Raw genomic sequence first — 18,167 nt, 5'->3', positions numbered from 1 at the left:
TTTGGTATTTCCTTTTTAGACAAAGGAGGAATGGCCAATGCCCTCGTTTTCAGTATGAAGTGCACACACACACACACACACACACACACACACACACACACACACACACACACACACACACACACACACACACAGAGTATTTTTAATGACCCTTACATCCGGCCTTAGGCTCTGGGGCCTCAGAGAGAAAAAGGGAGAGGAAAAAAGATTAGATAGATAGATAGATAGATAGATAGATAGATAGATAGATAGATTAGATAGATAGATAGATATGCAGTGTAGTGTGAGGTGGGAGTTGAGCGGTAAGTTCAGACAGGTATGCACTAAAGGTCAGAGGTGAGGGTTCACAGTCCTGACACACACACACACACACACACACACACACACACACACACACACACACACATGAACACACACACACACACACATGAACACACAAAGCTATGGGAGTTCAACTGGAGGTTAGACCTTCAGGCTCCACGGCTCAAAAAAAGAGAGACAGAGAGAATTCATAAGCAGCTGATTCAGCGGGCCGCTGACTGGTGTGATTACTGCAGGAGGAAGAGGAAGAGGGCATTTTCAGGAACACGGATAATTTCAAGACCTGGAGAAAAATATGAAAAGGCCGAGGGTCTTTTGGAGAATTTAAGCTAAAAGGAATGAGAAATGGTAAAAATGACGGAGGAAGACAGAAAGCAGGACAGAAAGTACTGAGTGAGTGATAACGACTTTTTTACGACTCAAGCAACAGCTGAAGATGTTACTGTGTGTCTCCAGACTGTCTCTCCTGGAAACACACATACCCAAGGCCCTGACCTTGCTAATGGCAGCTGTTGACGTCATTCTGTCCCCCATTCAGAGCAACAAACTCCTCACTATGCACATAACACACGCTGGATAAACAGAAAAAATCCAGACCCAAACTTGAGACATCACTCGCATGTAATTTACAGAAGTCCATTTTCTTTCCATTCCACTGACACTCTGAACCTGATGTATTTTTTCACTGCATACCATTTCTTTCCTTTGGCCCTGCATTCAACCTTTGCCCGAGTGATTAACTGCTCATGTCAACAAAGGCGGCGTCCTAATCCCTAAATATCACCCTTGCAGGTTAGCCATCAACCTCGCCCCTGATCAAAGTCTCTTGTCAGTTAAATGAGAGACGGCTCACCGTCTTAATTCTGTGGTTATCCCTCTTAGAGCCAGTATGTCGATACTGCGCGTGTGCTTTTGTTGTCAGGGCTGTTCTGAAAGTCATGGAGGAGCTACTGTTCAGTGATTTGTTCAAGATCACTGGAGAACTTTTTTGATTTTCTCCTCCTGAAAACTGCAGCTCATTGAATTTGCAGGCAACAAGCAGCCACCGACTACCAGCGAAGGTTGAGTAGTAGTGCTCTGAAAGTTATCCTCATTTCAAAGATCATTGTCAATGGCAGACCTCAGAAACTACACTCTTGCAATTCTGAGGTTAATGCCATTTCAAAATCACCTTCGCCCAACGTGGGGCTCGAACCCACGACCCTGAGATTAAGAGTCTCATGCTCTACCGACTGAGCTAGCCGGGCTATATCTATTGGCAAAATAGATCAGATTTCGTTGCTGCATCAACTCTGATGGGCTAAGAACACTAAGAAGGGTGGCGGGATGTATTTCTGGGTCAACCCTCCTCACACTGCACACAAACTTTTTAGCAGGTTATGTATTAATGACTGTATTTGCTAACAATTATGCCCAGCCTGCATGGGCTTACAAGACAACATAAAAATCAAAGCTAGCCAGGACCAGAGTCCAGCATAAATATTAACAAACAGCATTAAGGGAAAGAAGATGGAGCAAAGCAACAAAAGCATTGTTATATATCACCGGTAAAAATGATGATGAGGATTGTACATAATGAAATCATCAAAGAGTAGGACAGAGTTCATGGATCATCTACAGAAACATTTCCTGTGTAGCACTGAGAGAAAAGTCAGAATAAGTTCGAAATAAACAAAATGTCTTGCCTTCTCTTTCAGGCTTTTGCAACAAAATTGGCAAATTTCAACACATAAATTAAAAAAAGCATTCTAGTTTTTGGTCATCTGAGCACCAGAAAATATAAGTGTTTAGCTGAGCCATTTCATGGAATATTAACTCTCTTAAGTCATCGTCAAAATGTCATCAAAATGTAAGTGTTGATGCTGGGTAACAGAACTGCACCCTGGCATACTTCAGAAGAGACACAATCTGTGTCTAGTCTCGGCTCTGCTTTTTCACCAGGTGAAAATTCTTGAGTCCCTGCCAAAACTGCAAGCAGTGCTCAGCTGCAGACTCATGGTAAGTACGGAGACTGCTCAGCATGTCTTTTGCATCATGCAACAATCATATTCTTTGCGTGCATGGTAAGAGACCCAGTCAGTGGCAGTCTTAACCCCTGCTGCTGCTTCGTTATTAGGAAAACTGTTTTGCACCCTGCAGAGACTAAAGGCAACATTGGGTCACAGACACTGGGGATGTTGCAGGGTCATGATTTGCAAGACTACAACTGGATTCCTTTTGACATATTAACTATGTTGTGTTTTGTTAGAGCTGCTAGACAAAATAAGACTGACTTGGGGCTTCCACCACCTTACACCAAGCGATCACGGTCACAGCAGCAAACCACAACTGACATAAAAATTTCACGGATTTATTCAAACAGTGGTCATTTGTCTCAGTTGAAAAGTCGTCGGCCGACAATGGTTGCTCTGGGACACAGAGAGCTAAAATCTCTGTCAGGAGTGGGATTTGAACCCACGCCTCCATCTGGAGACCAGAATTCCCTTTCACTGAGGAAGGAGTACCTTGAGTCTGGCGCCTTAGACCGCTCGGCCATCCTGACACAGAAACATTGAACACGCCAATTTAAGTTAACTCTCATCAAAACCCACAAGACCCCCAAATACATCTAACAGGAAAGTGAGGTATAGTTTTATTCTAATTTGGTTGCATTGGACACAATAGGTTTGGTGGCAAATCTCTGGGTGGACTGACTGATGACTGGCTGTACAGATGGACTGGTGAACAAACAGATAGGTAAAGGATGGATAGATGGATGGATGGAGGATGGAGGAGGGGGTTCGACGTCTTTGATCCTCCCAGCAGAAATAATCAACAAAGCCCTGGAGCAGGCCAGCTAGACCTAAATATGTGTGTGTGCGCGTCTGTTTGGTGTGTGTGTGTGTGTGTGTGTGTGTGTGTGTGTGTGTGTGTGTGTGTGTGTGTGCGCCATGAGGTTTTCTGGCAGCATGCCAAGACCAGCTCCCACCAGGAGAGAGATCAAAGACTGTTCTCTCTCTCTCTATCTCTACCTCTCTCGCCCATATTTCTCACACTCCTTCCTCCCCCTTCCTCGCTTTCTTTCTTGAAAACACTCGTTATTGCTTTTCTTGATTTCTTCGACACTCTCTCACTTTTTTTAAATTTAACCCGAGGGCAGGGAGACGCGTTTCCTATGCAAAACAGAAAAGAAAAGATAAAGTGCTGAAAAAAAGAGCCAAGCAAGAAAAAGACGTGGTAAAAGAGAGAGAATAGAAACTGTTGGTTGCACGGATTTTAAAAAACAGTCTGAGAAAAACACACACACACACACACACACACACACACACACACACACACACACACACACACACACACACACACACACACACACACACACACACACACACACACACTCCTGACCTGTGCTTCAAAGCCCTCTTGGTTGCCAGGTTGTCATGGGAGCAATTGTTCTGGCAGGTGTGTGTGTGTGTGTGTGTGTGTGTGTGTGTGTGTGTATGTGTGTGTGTGTGTGTGTTTCAGACTGTTCTTGTTTCCTTTTGAATCTGACGAATCTCATGACAACACTTAAATACAGATGCACAGTTAAGATTGAATTAGCCCATTAAAGAATATTCTGAATGTCTGCTTTATCAAATTAAAAGCTTTGCTTGTGATTGAATACGTGCTTCAACTGTCTTATCTCTGACCTTTCAAAATAAAGCACTGTTGTAAAATGACAAATCTAATCTAATGCATCCAATGGTTTTATCACTGGTTCACTTTCTGCTCAGACCCTTATGTCTGATTTGAGACAATATGCATTGTCTTTGGGGGTAACTCCATGTTCCCAGTAGACCTAATGATACAAAAAGTGGCAGGTTGTTTTTCTCCGTGTTCAGCTCTGATTGGATCCTGGTATGAAGCCCGTGTGACCGGCGGAGGCTGCATTGCCTTCAGCCGCCATCAGAGCCAAGCTCCGCTGATACCAATAGTTTGTGAATTGCCCTATCGCCGCTAATTAACAATTTCGTCATTGTGGCGGCACCAGGTCCAACACTGTAACATGTAACATTAACTTTAGCTTCAATGTGTGTCTGATTATTTTTCTTCTCTTTATAGCAATGGCACCACTCGTTCATTCATTACCGGTCTAAATAAATGTAAGGTGTGTGTCACACAGACCCAGGTGACCCTCTCACTCCTCTTTCCAAACTGACATAATGACTGCGGATGGCTAGTTAGCTGTCTAATTGCTGTTTCCACCGTGCTACCATGGTTACACTGGTTACAGAGAAAGAGGAATACATTAACACAGGACTGTCAGCGTCTGTCAGCGCATATCTATTTTGAAAGAACAACAGCCAATGGGGAAACGGCGCCATCACACCATCAGTCACACTGACCAGTGCTGCAACTTCATCACTCACTGGTCAAGCCAAAAAGGGTAAAGAGGTCCGGCTGGCTATCACACTCATTGAGATCATGAGCAAAAATTAGTGGTAAATCTTTAGGTTGTAACATAAGGCCCGGAGACATTTGATAAAAAATATACTTCAGATCTCACTTTTGCATGACATCTTCTGCCACAAAACTGTTTGACAAAAAGACTGAATGTGTAACGAAATAGCGCCTATCATCTCGTAGCACCCTTCCTCCTTTGTGGCAGTCGCAGTAATCGACAGAGCTCTTGAATGTCCTCCTGGATGCTGTTCGCTCTGCGTTGTTGCTGATCTGGGAATTGAAGCCCATTTGCACTCCGTGTATGTCGTTCTGCATAACAACATCGGCTAAATGTCTAAAAATGTAAATGTAATTGTGGAGATAATGTTATTTTCCTATTGAGACTCGCAGAATGCTGCACTACGTGAGCCGAGCTGCGGCGCTGCTTCTCATTAAACCAACTCACAGGGGCTCCTTCGCAAACAAGAACTAAACTTTCTCTCCGCCTTTATCTCTTTTCTCCTCTGTCTATCTTTTCATGCCAGTAGCAGCTTGCAGATTGGTCATATTTCCTCTCTGTCATTCTTAGCAATATGCAAATATGCATCTTAATCCCACTCATCCAATCCCAATCAGTCTCTTCTTTGACCCCTTTCCTTCTTTTACTTTGTCCTTCTTTTCGCCATCCTCTTTAGCTCTGTCATTCAGCTCTCTCTTTCTCTGCACCCCTTTTTCTCTCATTGCTCCCTCTTTCTTTCCACCATCTTTTCCTCCCTACCCCTCTTTTGCATCCCTCTCTGCCGCGTTTTCTCCCTCACACACACACACACACACACTCTCTCTCTCTAGCAGTAGTCATTCTACTTATAGCCTCGCCATAAATCAACCTGTCATTCTCCGTCATGCTCGCTGGATCTCACTGGGGCTTGTGGCAGACACGCACACTCCTACACGCACACACACACACAGAGCAAAGAAGAGCGTGGGCCCACACAAACGCAGACACACAAACACTGACAAATATAAAGGCTCCAACATCACACACACTCAAACAAATGCAAAAACACAGACACATACAGTACAAGCCTACAGACTGTACTGACAGAAATGGAAACAACGCACAAACAAGCAACCACATTATTTTTGGGCTCTCTCTCACACACACAAAGTCTTTAGTGAAAACTTGAGATGATCTGAAGAAACTCAAGATTGATTGAGAGGGAGGGTGAATGATTAAGAGAAACAGATGATAAAACACACACACACACACACACACACACACACACACACACACACACACACACACACACACACACACACACAGCAGCTGAAATAATGTCCACAGCCCTCAGGGCCTCAGCTTTACCCAACCATTCCCTTAAATTCACCACCTCATGCTCTCTCTGTATTTTTTCTATTCATTGTGATCATCATTCATACTAAAAAATAATTTGCATCCGTGTAAAAAAACGTGTGTATGGTTATGTCAAGGTAACTCAGAACTTGGTTAGAAAAATCAACACTGACTTAAGGCACTTAATAGTCAGAGCAATCGATTCAGTGATCAGCAATCCAGTATCACTGATGCAAAGTGAAAACATCAATCTATATTATGATCTTTAAGATATGCCTTTATTTTGAAATTCCCATAGTATGTCTGTGTCCCCGTTAAAAAGCAGCCGGGAGATAATGGAAAACACAAAAAGACAATGAGGATATTTACTCGCCTCTCGGGAATAAATCAGCGTGTGGATATATTTTGAAATTTGGAGAAAATACGGGTCAACAGACAGTACGTACCACATGAAAACATGTCATCTGGAGATATGACACGAGAAAACCGCTGGGCATCTCACATTGCTAAATTGTTGCTCTACTAACAGCAGAATATTAGCTGCTCTGTTTCAACACTGTTGACAACACGTGCATGCAGGCTGAAATTCAACCATGCTGCTCTTTAGGAGATGCAGAGATTTAAGCTAACAGTGAATATTGCTGAGTGATACAGTCTAAAAATAATAGCAGAATATCTTAAGACTATATCGCCATACGCGATATATATATATATATATATATATATATATATATATTTTAAAATGTCCTCTAAAGGTCGTGACACACCAAGCCAGCGGTTAGCTGTCCGCCCACATTGGGCCATTCTGGAGCTGCAGATACAAAAACACACGCCTGCTCACACATTATCGCTCAGGAGAGATGGTCTGGATGGGCGGATGAACAAGTGCGGCACATCATGTGTGTGAGTCAATTTTTTTTTTATCTGTAAGAGGGAGAGATGCACAATATGAACGAATTGCTGAAGTGAGTCTTATGCCGGTGGCTTAAAACAATGACGTGACAATTAATACTCAATGTTTGCGATATAGTAATTGTATATATCCCACGTAAAACAAGCAGCAATCAACATATCCCCTGCCCCCAACACTGGGTTAGAAAAAGTATAAATAATGCATATCAATTGGATAGGAAAGGAATAGGCCACTAGCCACTAGGCTAATTTATGCAACGTAAAAGTGCTTAACCCCTTGAAATCTGGATCAATATCACTTTTTTTTTGGTACGTTAAGATGCCTTTCACAAGCTTTTTAACCCTTGAAACCTGAGCACATTGGTCTGGTTTCTTTCAAAAATATGAGGAAAAAGACAATGAGCGACTCGGTAAGAAATGTACCACAAATTTCAAGAAATGAGTAAAAGAGATAAAGAGAGAGAGTAAAAGAGAGAGAAAAATGACCTGAAAATGAGTTTAAAGAAAAAAAGAAATAAAAAAAAAAATCTAGGGATAAATGTAATTATATGTGGGCTATAATTATGTACAGTTAATTTAACCATTTATTTGAAATTGTGTTCCAGAAAAAATGTATGCATATGTTTTTTCATTAATTTAGAATTTTTCTGGGCCATTTTTCTGACTTTTCTCTCTTTGCTTATTTTCAGGTTATTTTTGGTGAATGAAATCCAAAGGCTTGCTACCCATGTTTTTGAAACAAATCAAACTAGCAAAAAACAATACTTTTGTCTATGAACTGTGACAGATATTTCATACTTTTGTTAACAAATCATACACTCTGACCTCCTCCCTGTAAGTTTTGCACATAATGGGGAAGTCATGCTTCCTGGACGAGAAAAACACATTTCCAGTGAACACGATTTAGGCAGCAATTTGATACAATAGCACCAATTCCAAGTCCTCCACATCATATTTGGCAAAGGAAATTAGAAGCATATAAATGTATTATGTAGGAGATAGGGTTGCTCTTTCCACATTTTCCTCTTTTTGCTTAATCTTTTCTCCGCCTTCCTCTCCATCTCTTCTTTTTCCTCTCCCTTCATTCCTCTCCTCTTGTCTCTTTCTATCCGAAACAACATCTCCTTCTGTCGTTCTGCTCTCACACCTCTAACTCCTCCTTGTCTCCGAGCTCTCCATGACCAATGCAAGAGCCTCATAAAGACCCTCAGGAGTCAGAGGATTTCATGGGGCTTTGTGTTTGAGTGTGTGTGTGTGTGTGTGTGTGTGAGCGCGTGTGTTTGTGAGTGTGAGTGAGTGGGAGACAGCACATGTGGCATGCAAGGTCACGTAATCCTGTGGCCTCCAGATACTGTTATTGACACAGGCACAGAGCGCTCTATGACCTGTACTGCCCTTGCACACGCAGATTGCGCATGAACACGCTCACACGCAGATGTCCTTGTATAACCCACAATGCCCTCAGTGTTATCAAGGACACAAATACCGGTTAAAACTTGACATGAATGCTATAATTCTTTGCCCTTGTTGAAGGATTGGGCTGATGATATTCTTATTTTTTCTTTTTGTCAATAAAATTTTTAAAAACATGGAATAAATTGCTACTTCTTACAAGTACTGCTTGTGTAAAAGCAAAAGCAGTCAGTTAAAGTGATACCAAGACCAATAAAGTACTTCATTTGATACCTTCTTTTTTTTAAACTTTAGTCCGTACATCGTTTGAATGGAAGTATTAAATTTTGTAAAATTCCACCAGACGCCACAGGTGTGCAGTACAGCCAAACCTTTAAAGCAAATTCCAGCGGCATCTCAGCAAGCCGCACTGCCAACTCCGTTAAGTACACTGCATTGATCTTCACCTCACAGACTGTAGAGGTTATAGCTGCTGAGGCAGTGGGCCAATCACATGTCACATTAAACCGAAGAACATTTGTGGTGATGGATTGCAAGAAAAACCATACAAGCAGTCATTTTTTTCTAGATCTGGACACACAAATATTGACTGCATGTGCCGTTTGATTGAAAAAGTTTTGATGCTACTTGGCAGTGGGTTATTTCGGAAAATACTTTGAAGCAGGTGTGCTCAAAGTTTTGATGACTGCCAATTTAGAGAATCTGCCACTGTCAACAACACGGTCCTGCAAATATTTCACAATAAAAAGCCTTGTGTCAACAACTAAAGGGATTCTGTCGACAGTATCATCGTCGGGGGCTTTTATTTTGTAACAGAAACAGGAAACGTTGAGTAACACAGTTGTATTTGTATATCTTCATGTCGGTGACAGACATAGACACTGAAACTGTCAGTAAAGGTGGTATAATGTCAATATAATTACCAAAAGACCATTTTTAGTATCTATTTTTTCATGAAAAATGTGACATAAAAAAAATCGTTGAGACTCTGTTTCTCTAGATGTGTGGCAGCGTAGCGGCACCCATGCCGCGCCTGAGCAGTGCTGCTGACAGATGCTTTTTACTTGGGTGCAATTTCATGCAGTAGCCAAGTAATACATTTAATGTGAGATATTGAAAGTAAAAACACTGAAATGTATTGTGAATGATTAAAATGTAATGCATACATGTCATGTCACATCGAGGGCCGTATAAATGATTCTGAGGGCCATGTTTGACCTGCAGGATGCATGTGGCGCACATACGCCTTAAAGGTATTGAGTACAAATTAGGGCTGTACCTGACTCAGAATTATGTCAGTCAAATCGGATTCAGCTTTTCAATGAATATTCGATGATTCATTTTGTTTTCCATACAAAGTTTTGAAGTTTGAACAGGCTCAGCTAGACATTCAGTGTGACAGTGGCATTCAGGTCATATATTCTACAATCTAACGGTGCTAATGATGGATTGTAAATGCACGAAACATCTTTTCGTGACACTAGATATCAACAAAAGCCAGAGACTGTTTTGCATTATCTTGTTGCGAGCTGCAAAGTCACCACTTCTTCACCTTATGGTGTGGTCTCTCCCTCCCTCCGTGGCACTGCCTGCATGTCTGCATCTGAACAGAGTAGCATTAAAGTCAAGAGCACTCACTCCGCAGCAAAATCTAGGGACCAAGACATCCCCAGCAGTACCCTGCACACAAAAAACGACTGCTCGACTTCATGCAATCTCAGTCGACTGAGGGTCTCCCACTGATGATTCACTTTCAAGGGTCAGCCCTAGTGCCAATAACCAGCTCTACTGGTGACAGCTGTTACTGCCAGTTTGAGAAACAACTGACCAATCAGAGCTTAGTCAGCTGGATTAAGAATATATAAGCCATCTTCCTATGTAGCTAGCTAGCTGACTCTTAACGTGTAGCCAAAGAAAATTGGTGACTATAATCATGTTGGTTTGAGCCTTTAATGGGATTTGCTGACTGTATGAAAAAATGTAGAATAATGCCAGCTGTGTCCTTTAAATGTACAACACGCAGTACAAAAGAAAAAATGCAAGCACACAGACACAAACACACAGATATGGATTTCCAAGGTCGCATTTCAGGCATTCAGTATGTATCTTATACAAGTCCTCCTCTCTGTCTCTGCGCTCCACTGCTCTCCTCTTCCTCCTCCTCTGTATTCTTCTCTCCTCCTCTCTCTCTCCATCTCTTGCTGCTGTCTTTCACACACACACACTCACACACACTCACACACACACACACTTACACACACACAGTCTCTCTAGAGATGTGTCCATTGCTCTGACCTCTCTCTCTCTCTCCGGGGAGAGCTGGCTGTCTGCCCAGCTCTCTTTTCCTCTCTCTGCCTCACACTTTCTCCCTTTGCTCTGTTTCTTCTCTCCGTATCTCTCTATCTATCGATCTATCTATTTTTCTAATCTCCTTTTGTCCCACCACCTCTCTTATCCTCTCCTCTGTTGCATGTCTCCCCTGCTCTTGCATCCTCTTATCTCTTCATCCTTGCTCCGCGCAAGTCCTTGCTTCTCCTCATCTTTCCTCTCTTCGCCCTCCTCTTCTCCTTCCTCCCCTTTCCTCCTACACCTCATCTTCTCCCTTTTCTTGTCTCCCTCCTTTACGGCTTCTTTCTAGGCTTCCAGGGAGCTGGCGTGGCTGCAGGGCTCTGCCTGGGGCTCATGCTGCCGCTCTCTGGGCACAGCGCCCACAGAGGGTGGGTGAGGCTTAAGGGGGAGCTGGAGGGTTGTTTGTGTGTGTGTGTGTGTAAAACCAGTGATGGGGGAAGGAGGGGTAAGAAAGTGAAGAGAGAAGGGGTGGGGGGGGGTTGAAAGATAATGAGAAGAGGGTTGTTGACAGAGACGGAGAAAGAGACACTGACAGATATTTCTGTTGAGTCACGCTTTGCTGGCTGGTGTGATCGTGGCTGCAACAGCCCTGTGCATGTGTGTGTGTGCGCGTGTGTGTGTGCGCGTGTGTGTGTGTGTGTGTGTGTTTGTTTTTACTTCTATTACAATAAATTATATGTAAAATCCTGCATACAAAAAGGTAATTCTGATTTATCACAATCCTGGGACTTATATTTGAAGCTTTGGTCATCGTTTCTATCGAAAAACTAAAGATTTATCAAGTTTCCAGAGCTGTTTCCAGACAGTATCAGTAATAACTATAATTTTTCTTGTCTCTTTCAAACAAGTTTGGCTATCCTGAGTTTGGCTATCCTGTGTGATCAAAAAGAATGCCAATATGTTCCCCAATAAACAGTAAACAGTTAATAAACAGTAATCATTCTTCAAAATTCCCTTATTTCGATAATTGTAATGAGCATGTAATGAGCACACATACACACATACACACACACACACACACACACACACACACACACACACACACACACAGAGTGACCAAGCATCAGCTCACCTGGAGCCCAGCTGCATGCAGAGAACAACAATTCCCCTGCTGGTCACTAATGGTACAGCCCTGCTGGAGTGGAAGCAAATGGCCCGGACCCAACCATGCATGATGGGGAGGGGAGGGTGGGGAGAGGAGAGTGATGGCCGTCAGATAGAGGGAGAGAGAATGTGAAGGGAAAGTGAGATAAAAGAAGAAAGATGGCTGTGAAAGTCATTTGATGGAAGCAGACAAAACAGAAAGAAAGAAACATGGAGAGGAGGCGGAGAAGTGAAGGAGAGTATTCACACCTGTGTTAAAAATGTCGCCTTTAACTGCTATCTCTTTATTTATCTCCCCTCCAAACTTTCTCTCTCCTTCAGTTCGACTCTCTTTATTACTTCTATCTCCCACTCTCCCTCACTGTCAGTCTGTCCTCCCACATCCCTCCTTCTCTCTATAGTGTCCAGTAGTAGCAGTGAGTCTCAGTGATGTAGCGCCCTCTGTCTGTGTCCACTGTTACTGCACTTTTAAAACTTCAACCCTCCTCGGAGGAAACATTTGACAACTAAACTTTGACAAAGATATGACAAAGGTACTTTAAAAAGAAAGTACTGTAACATAACAAATATGTACTATATAGCTCTATCAGAAAAAGAGAGGGAAGGTTTTTTGTGCAAGTGGTGCTAAAAGTATTACTAAGAGGATATGCAAACGTTGATGGTGAAGCAAATATGTGCAAAGTGCAGAGAGGCCTGTGATAACTGCTGGTATTTAGAACAACTAAAATAGGCATTTAGCAATTATAGCAATACAATCAGATCATCACAGCGTCCCAGCAATGCTATAAAAAGTGGTCCCATGAGCTCTTGGAAGTTCTCACCTTCATCAGTGACAAATTAACACCTTAGTTTCTATCTTTCATCTGTATGCAAAGTTTGTCCAAGATGGCACATAAACATATGTTATGTAAATGCATAAATAATGCTATGACTGAGGACAGTGGTGTCTGTTAAAACTATGTAAATAGGTTGATAGAAAAAATAAATTATACTGCGATAAATAACATGCAGCAAGACCCTTAGGTTGCCTTAAAATTATGATTCACCTCCAAGTTTACATAATAAAAGAAACATTTCAACAATGTAATCTGCTTCTATAGAGCCTGAAAGTTTATTCTTGACCTGGAAAATGTCAGTGTGACAAAATAATCCAAACTCAGGGTCCACTTAGTTTGTCACTGCTTTTTTTCAACTACTCTGTAACTTTAATTATTATATTATAAACCTGTATATAAACTTGTTTAGCTTGTATTAGGTTTTATTTCTGATTCTCTAGATTTTTTATGTTTAATAGTATTTAAATGTCCTTTTATAATGTGTTTCTTTTGCGCTGTCTCGATGCTTCTGATATTTTTTGTAGAGCCTTTTGAATTGCTTTGTCACTGAAATCTGCTACATAAATAAACTTGCCTTGCTTTATTACATAGTAAACTAATTGGAAAGGTACATTTTGATTTATATTCCGCCAAATCACAATCACAAAAGTCTCAATTAAAGTTATAGTGAACAGGACAATCGGTTACTGTTTTTAAACACACTCACCAGCGAAAGTTAAAGTAAAAACCAACCCCAGATTAGTCTTGTTTGGTATTTGGCCTCGCTATATTTGCATTTTTTCTGGGTTGTGTCTCTTGGATGGCTGCTGCTTACAGTCTGGCACCTGGTCGCTCACCTAAGCACTGCGGGGGTATGCGGCCATAAATATCCTGAATACATAAAACAAGAGGAAAATAAGTAAATACAGGTAGAAAAATACACCGCCATGAACTTCTAGTTGGTCATGAGTGACGATTGAAAGGGAATACTTCTGAACGAGTCAATTTTTTTTTTTTTTTTCAGGAAAATCCTGCAAAGCATATCTTTAGTGTCTTTGAATGAAACACAAATATGCAAAAAACAATCCACTGGTCTTGAAGCACAACTGATAAGAGCTAAGGAGGACCTGCTGTCACTGTCACACGCGTGCCAGTGCCGCTCGTATACAGTGCGTCCTTGCTCCAATGCCAACGAGGCAGATCCCTGTACATTTATTGAATGTAATGAATAACACAATTCTGATCTCGATTCAAGCGGCGTACGCGTTTGACAGACGACGCAGCAGCTCGGCAGCAGCAGACACTGATGTGAAATATATGCTGCTGCACGTGTTAAAATATGCAGGATGAATTTCAGGAGATATGGCGCCACAGAAGTGTTTTTAACCCTTTTGTATCCAAAGACTGGCAGAGTGTGAACGCTCTCTCAGCAGCTGCCCGGTGCAGCCGCAGCCTGATCGGCGCTGCTGATGGATTGGAGAGCGTTTGTTGATTCTTTGAATCCCAGACTCAAACAGATTTTGCTGCTCTACCACTATCCCTCATTGATTTAAACACAACCAAAGACAGAGATTCAGCAGCTTTATGAGAAGCAGAGAGATGCCAAGTGCTCTCTGCTGCTGAGACACAAACACCTCGGGTATTATTTAAAGACGAGGGTGGGAAGAGTGCTTGAATATCCTCCTCAGGTAGAAGTACTGTTCGTTGCCTTTACTCTGTCTAACAATAGAGTCAGTGTTCTAAAAAGCAATAAGTGTTTTTCCTCTAATGTGATAGAAGAGAAGTTAATACAAAGTCGAATTCTATCCACAGAAACCTGAACATGTCATTATGTGACAATTCTACGAACCAGAGCTGAGCATTATATCAATATTTTAATAATATTGTGATTTGAGACTAGGTATCATCTAGTCACATTACAGTTAAGTGATTTAATCTTCCAAACTTACCAGACTGTTCTAGCTGTTCTATTATTTTTTTGTCACTTACTATTACATACACATTATGTATCATTATCTTCATCACAAAATCTCATCATGAAAATATATCTTGAATGCACCAATAGTCAGCCCAACAATATCATCACAATACTGATTCTTAAGTATTTGGTCAAAAATAACATCTTATTTTCTTCTTGTCGCTCAGCCCAAAACCCAACAATGAGGCACAGTTGGCACCCAGAGATGTTATATTGTAGCCTTGCAATAAAATAAGAACTTTTTGATATAAAAGCTGCAGAACATAGAGAATTGAAATATCGCCTATTTTTTTCCATGCGGGGTTTCAGATAGAAAAAAAAAAAGAAGTGAAAATGGTCTTTTGATAATCATATTAATATTACCGTTTCAAAAAATGTTTTTTTAAACTCAACACTTCCTGTTTCCATTTAAAACAAGTCCTCTGACGGGGTTTAAGCGGACAGAACTGCTTCATTAGGTAACAGAAGGCTTTTTATTGTGAAATATTTGCATGACTGTGCTGCTGACAATGCAGTGGTTTGTGAGGCTCCATAAATTATTGGAGTATCGGCTTTAAATGGTTGAACTACAGTAGTTGCAGTAGCAGGCAGCTGTGCAGCAGCACTGCAGCAACGCTGTGTTTGCGAACACTGCACGCGTGCATTCGCAGCAGTTAAGCAAGGCAGCCATCACACATGCTTAACACCCTGTCTTTGTTAAATGTAGTTATCATGATTTTTAGCAGTTCAGAGGGCAGCGAACATGATTCCCATGGTACATCAGGGATGGGAGTTGGGTTGACAACAATGTAACTGTAAATTAAACTGTCAATTATTCCTTCTCCAAAAGTATTTGAGTTAAACCTTTCATCAAAAATCTCTAAATGAATGCCGACTGACAGATTTTTTTGCCCTTCATGTTTGCTTTTATCATTTTTATCATGTGTTTCTTGTGCTTTTCTCTGTGTAATTTCTAAAGTAGTTTACCTATGAAATGTACATAAATAAATTTGCCATGTATTTAAAGAAAAACACTTTCTTCATCTCAGGATTGTGCAGTGAATCTCTCCACAATCTGTTTAATGTACTGCAGTCCACGCAGCGTGCTGATGTTACAGTGGACAGTATAAAGCAGCTCAGCATCATAAAACCACAGAGAAACAGGACAGACAGAGGTGAAACTGCAACACTCTCCTCGTTATCCAAAAAGCTCATTTGGCAAAGACTCTGTATCCTTTTTTAACGCAATGCAGTGCTGAGGGGCTGTCAGTCCGGTCTACAGGCGACCTCAGCTACAGCCAGCACGCTTATTAATAAATCATTTCAGCCAATCAGTGATGGATGTGTTTGGAAGAACAAAAACTGTGTGAGTGAATCAACGTTGTCTGCCTCCACTTCTTTTTCCCCCCCGACAACTGACTAATGTTTTGTCGATTCATCTTCTGCACACACCTATACGACATGTGGAGAAATTGGAAAAAGAAAAGAGACAAAGAGGATTGACAACAGACTGATTTAAAAAAAAAAAACTAAGATACGATAGGAACTTGCAATCAGAAACAAGATAGTGGGAATAAATTTAATTTGATGCTTTCTTATTCCCCCTTTTGTGTGTGTGCTGACAGATTTTGTGTTGCTTCAGTTCGGAGATTGGCTACAGAAAAACACTCTCCGTAATTATCTAGAAAGAGCACCTGGGCACCGGGAATCTCATTATATTATAACCACCCCTCCAAAACACACACTGCATGGGCAAGAGAAAAGGGAGGAATCTGAGAAAAAAAAAGATGTGTGAGGGGAGAAGAGAAACAACAGATGAGAGGAAAAAAAATCACAAGAGTTTGAAAACACCTTAAAACACAGAAAAACAGAGAAGCTTTTTCGATTTTCTAATATGTTTGCTTAACACTCAGTGTTTTTGTGGATCATAGGCAGATTATATAATATGTGGTATGACTCACAAACATCAATTTAAATCTCTTTGTTGCTGTTTCTCTATCTTTATTTCATGCACTTTATTTCAAAGGTAAGAGTTTGAACAGAGTGTTGTGAGGAAGCAGCAGTGATCAAAAACCAAGAGACGTAAAAGACGGCGCCACAAACATGAAGTGATGTAAAAACCCAACTGTTTCAACTGAATCTACTTGCTTGGCATCTCCTCTAGCCGTCTGTTTTCTTTGATCTGTTGCAGTAGCCGACAAAGACCAGTAAGAGGCAGTGTTTCCTCTCATCTGACCCTCCAAAACTATCGCTCTTTTATTACCGTCACTCTTTCGTTCTCTGTGCCTGGACTTCTACTTTCTTCTCCCCCTTTTCACCCTCCAAACACACACACACACACACACACACACATACTCTGCTCACTATCACCTGTTTTTGCCAGACTGCGTTGCCTCTGCTCTGCTCACATTGCTCAAATGTGTGAGTCAGTGGGTATACAGATTTCAGTGTGTGTGTGTGTGTGTGTGTGTGTGTGTGTGTGTGTGTGTGTGTGCAGGGAGAGGACCACCCGGCTGATTTGAACGGCCTCATTCATCGCTGTGTTTTGACTGGCCAACAGTGACGGGGTGAAGTGATTTACAATGGGTCAACACAGCAGGAGGGCCCAGGACACACAGTCAACACCCAAACCCTGCCAGGCCATCTGAGGTCATGTGGCAGGAAGCAGTGAACTGTAAAAACATATTATACTATCACCTATGAGATATATCAAAGATCTGACGTCCAAACCACAGATATTGTCACAAAACGCAGGGGATATCAAAGTACTGATATTATGCTGCCTCATTGCATCACATATATTTCAGAGTATGTTTTTGAGAGGGTGATTCAAACATTGGGATGAAAATGTAATTGCTGAAGTTCTTGAGCTACTGTACAGGAGTGTCTGCAGCTGAACTTGGGACCTGATAGGTTTCTGCAGGGTGCTTGATGAAAGAGCACAGGCAAGGGTGACGACTTCCACAGACTGGGTATCGTCCCATGAGTGCCATGAATATAGTTGATTGCATAATGCAAGTCATGCTTGTGGCAGGATGCACAGAAGCAGAGGAATTGTAACTGTTCAGGGGTAACTGCCTATTATGAAAGATTTTATGTGGGGTGTTACAAGAGTGGAGCCAGAAATACGACCCTTCACCCTTCTGGATATACCCAGCCCATGAACAGTTTCGAAATCTGAGGAATTTTTCTCAAAGATATCGCCCGGCTAGCTCAGTCGGTAGAGCATGAGACTCTTAATCTCAGGGTCGTGGGTTCGAGCCCCACGTTGGGCGGGTGAATTTTGAAATGGTAGTAAGGTGTTCCACAAGACTGACTGCAGCTTAACATGTTGAGTTCACGTTGCAACAGAACGGCTGCAAACTGGTCGGTTTTCCATGGAGCACCTGCCACTTGATTTCATTACTGTGCTGAGCACAACAGACATACAACAGCCTCAAGATCAACATCAGGCTGATGATATGCAGCAATGATTTCAACCTCTGGTCTACAGTCTACAGAAAACACACTAAAAACTCTATTATGAACGATATAAAGGATA

The 18,167-nt window shown here is 41.7% G+C and overlaps 1 protein-coding gene and 3 non-coding genes across 4 annotated transcripts in view; 1 reads left to right on the top strand and 3 right to left on the bottom strand.

Moving 5' to 3' along the window:
• The window catches only part of wnt5b (wingless-type MMTV integration site family, member 5b), a 100,729-nt gene that overhangs the window by 73,925 nt on the left and 8,637 nt on the right, over window positions 1-18,167 (bottom strand). The window lies entirely within an intron of this gene.
• Window positions 1,496-1,568, bottom strand: trnak-cuu (transfer RNA lysine (anticodon CUU)). Its single transcript has one exon. It is a non-coding gene; the product is annotated as a tRNA-Lys (tRNA).
• Window positions 2,755-2,863, bottom strand: trnal-caa (transfer RNA leucine (anticodon CAA)). The gene is made up of 2 exons: window positions 2,826-2,863; window positions 2,755-2,800 (listed from the first exon to the last, which is right to left on the bottom strand). It is a non-coding gene; the product is annotated as a tRNA-Leu (tRNA).
• trnak-cuu (transfer RNA lysine (anticodon CUU)) lies at window positions 17,829-17,901 on the top strand. Its single transcript has one exon. It is a non-coding gene; the product is annotated as a tRNA-Lys (tRNA).

Source organism: Plectropomus leopardus, chromosome 22 (genome assembly GCF_026936395.1).
Source record: "Plectropomus leopardus strain MGB_pleo_1.0 chromosome 22, ASM2693639v1, whole genome shotgun sequence".
Classification (NCBI taxonomy): Eukaryota; Metazoa; Chordata; class Actinopteri; order Perciformes; family Serranidae; genus Plectropomus; species Plectropomus leopardus.
Note: the sequence above shows the minus strand (reverse complement) of the source record. Positions and strands in the feature narration are given on the sequence as shown.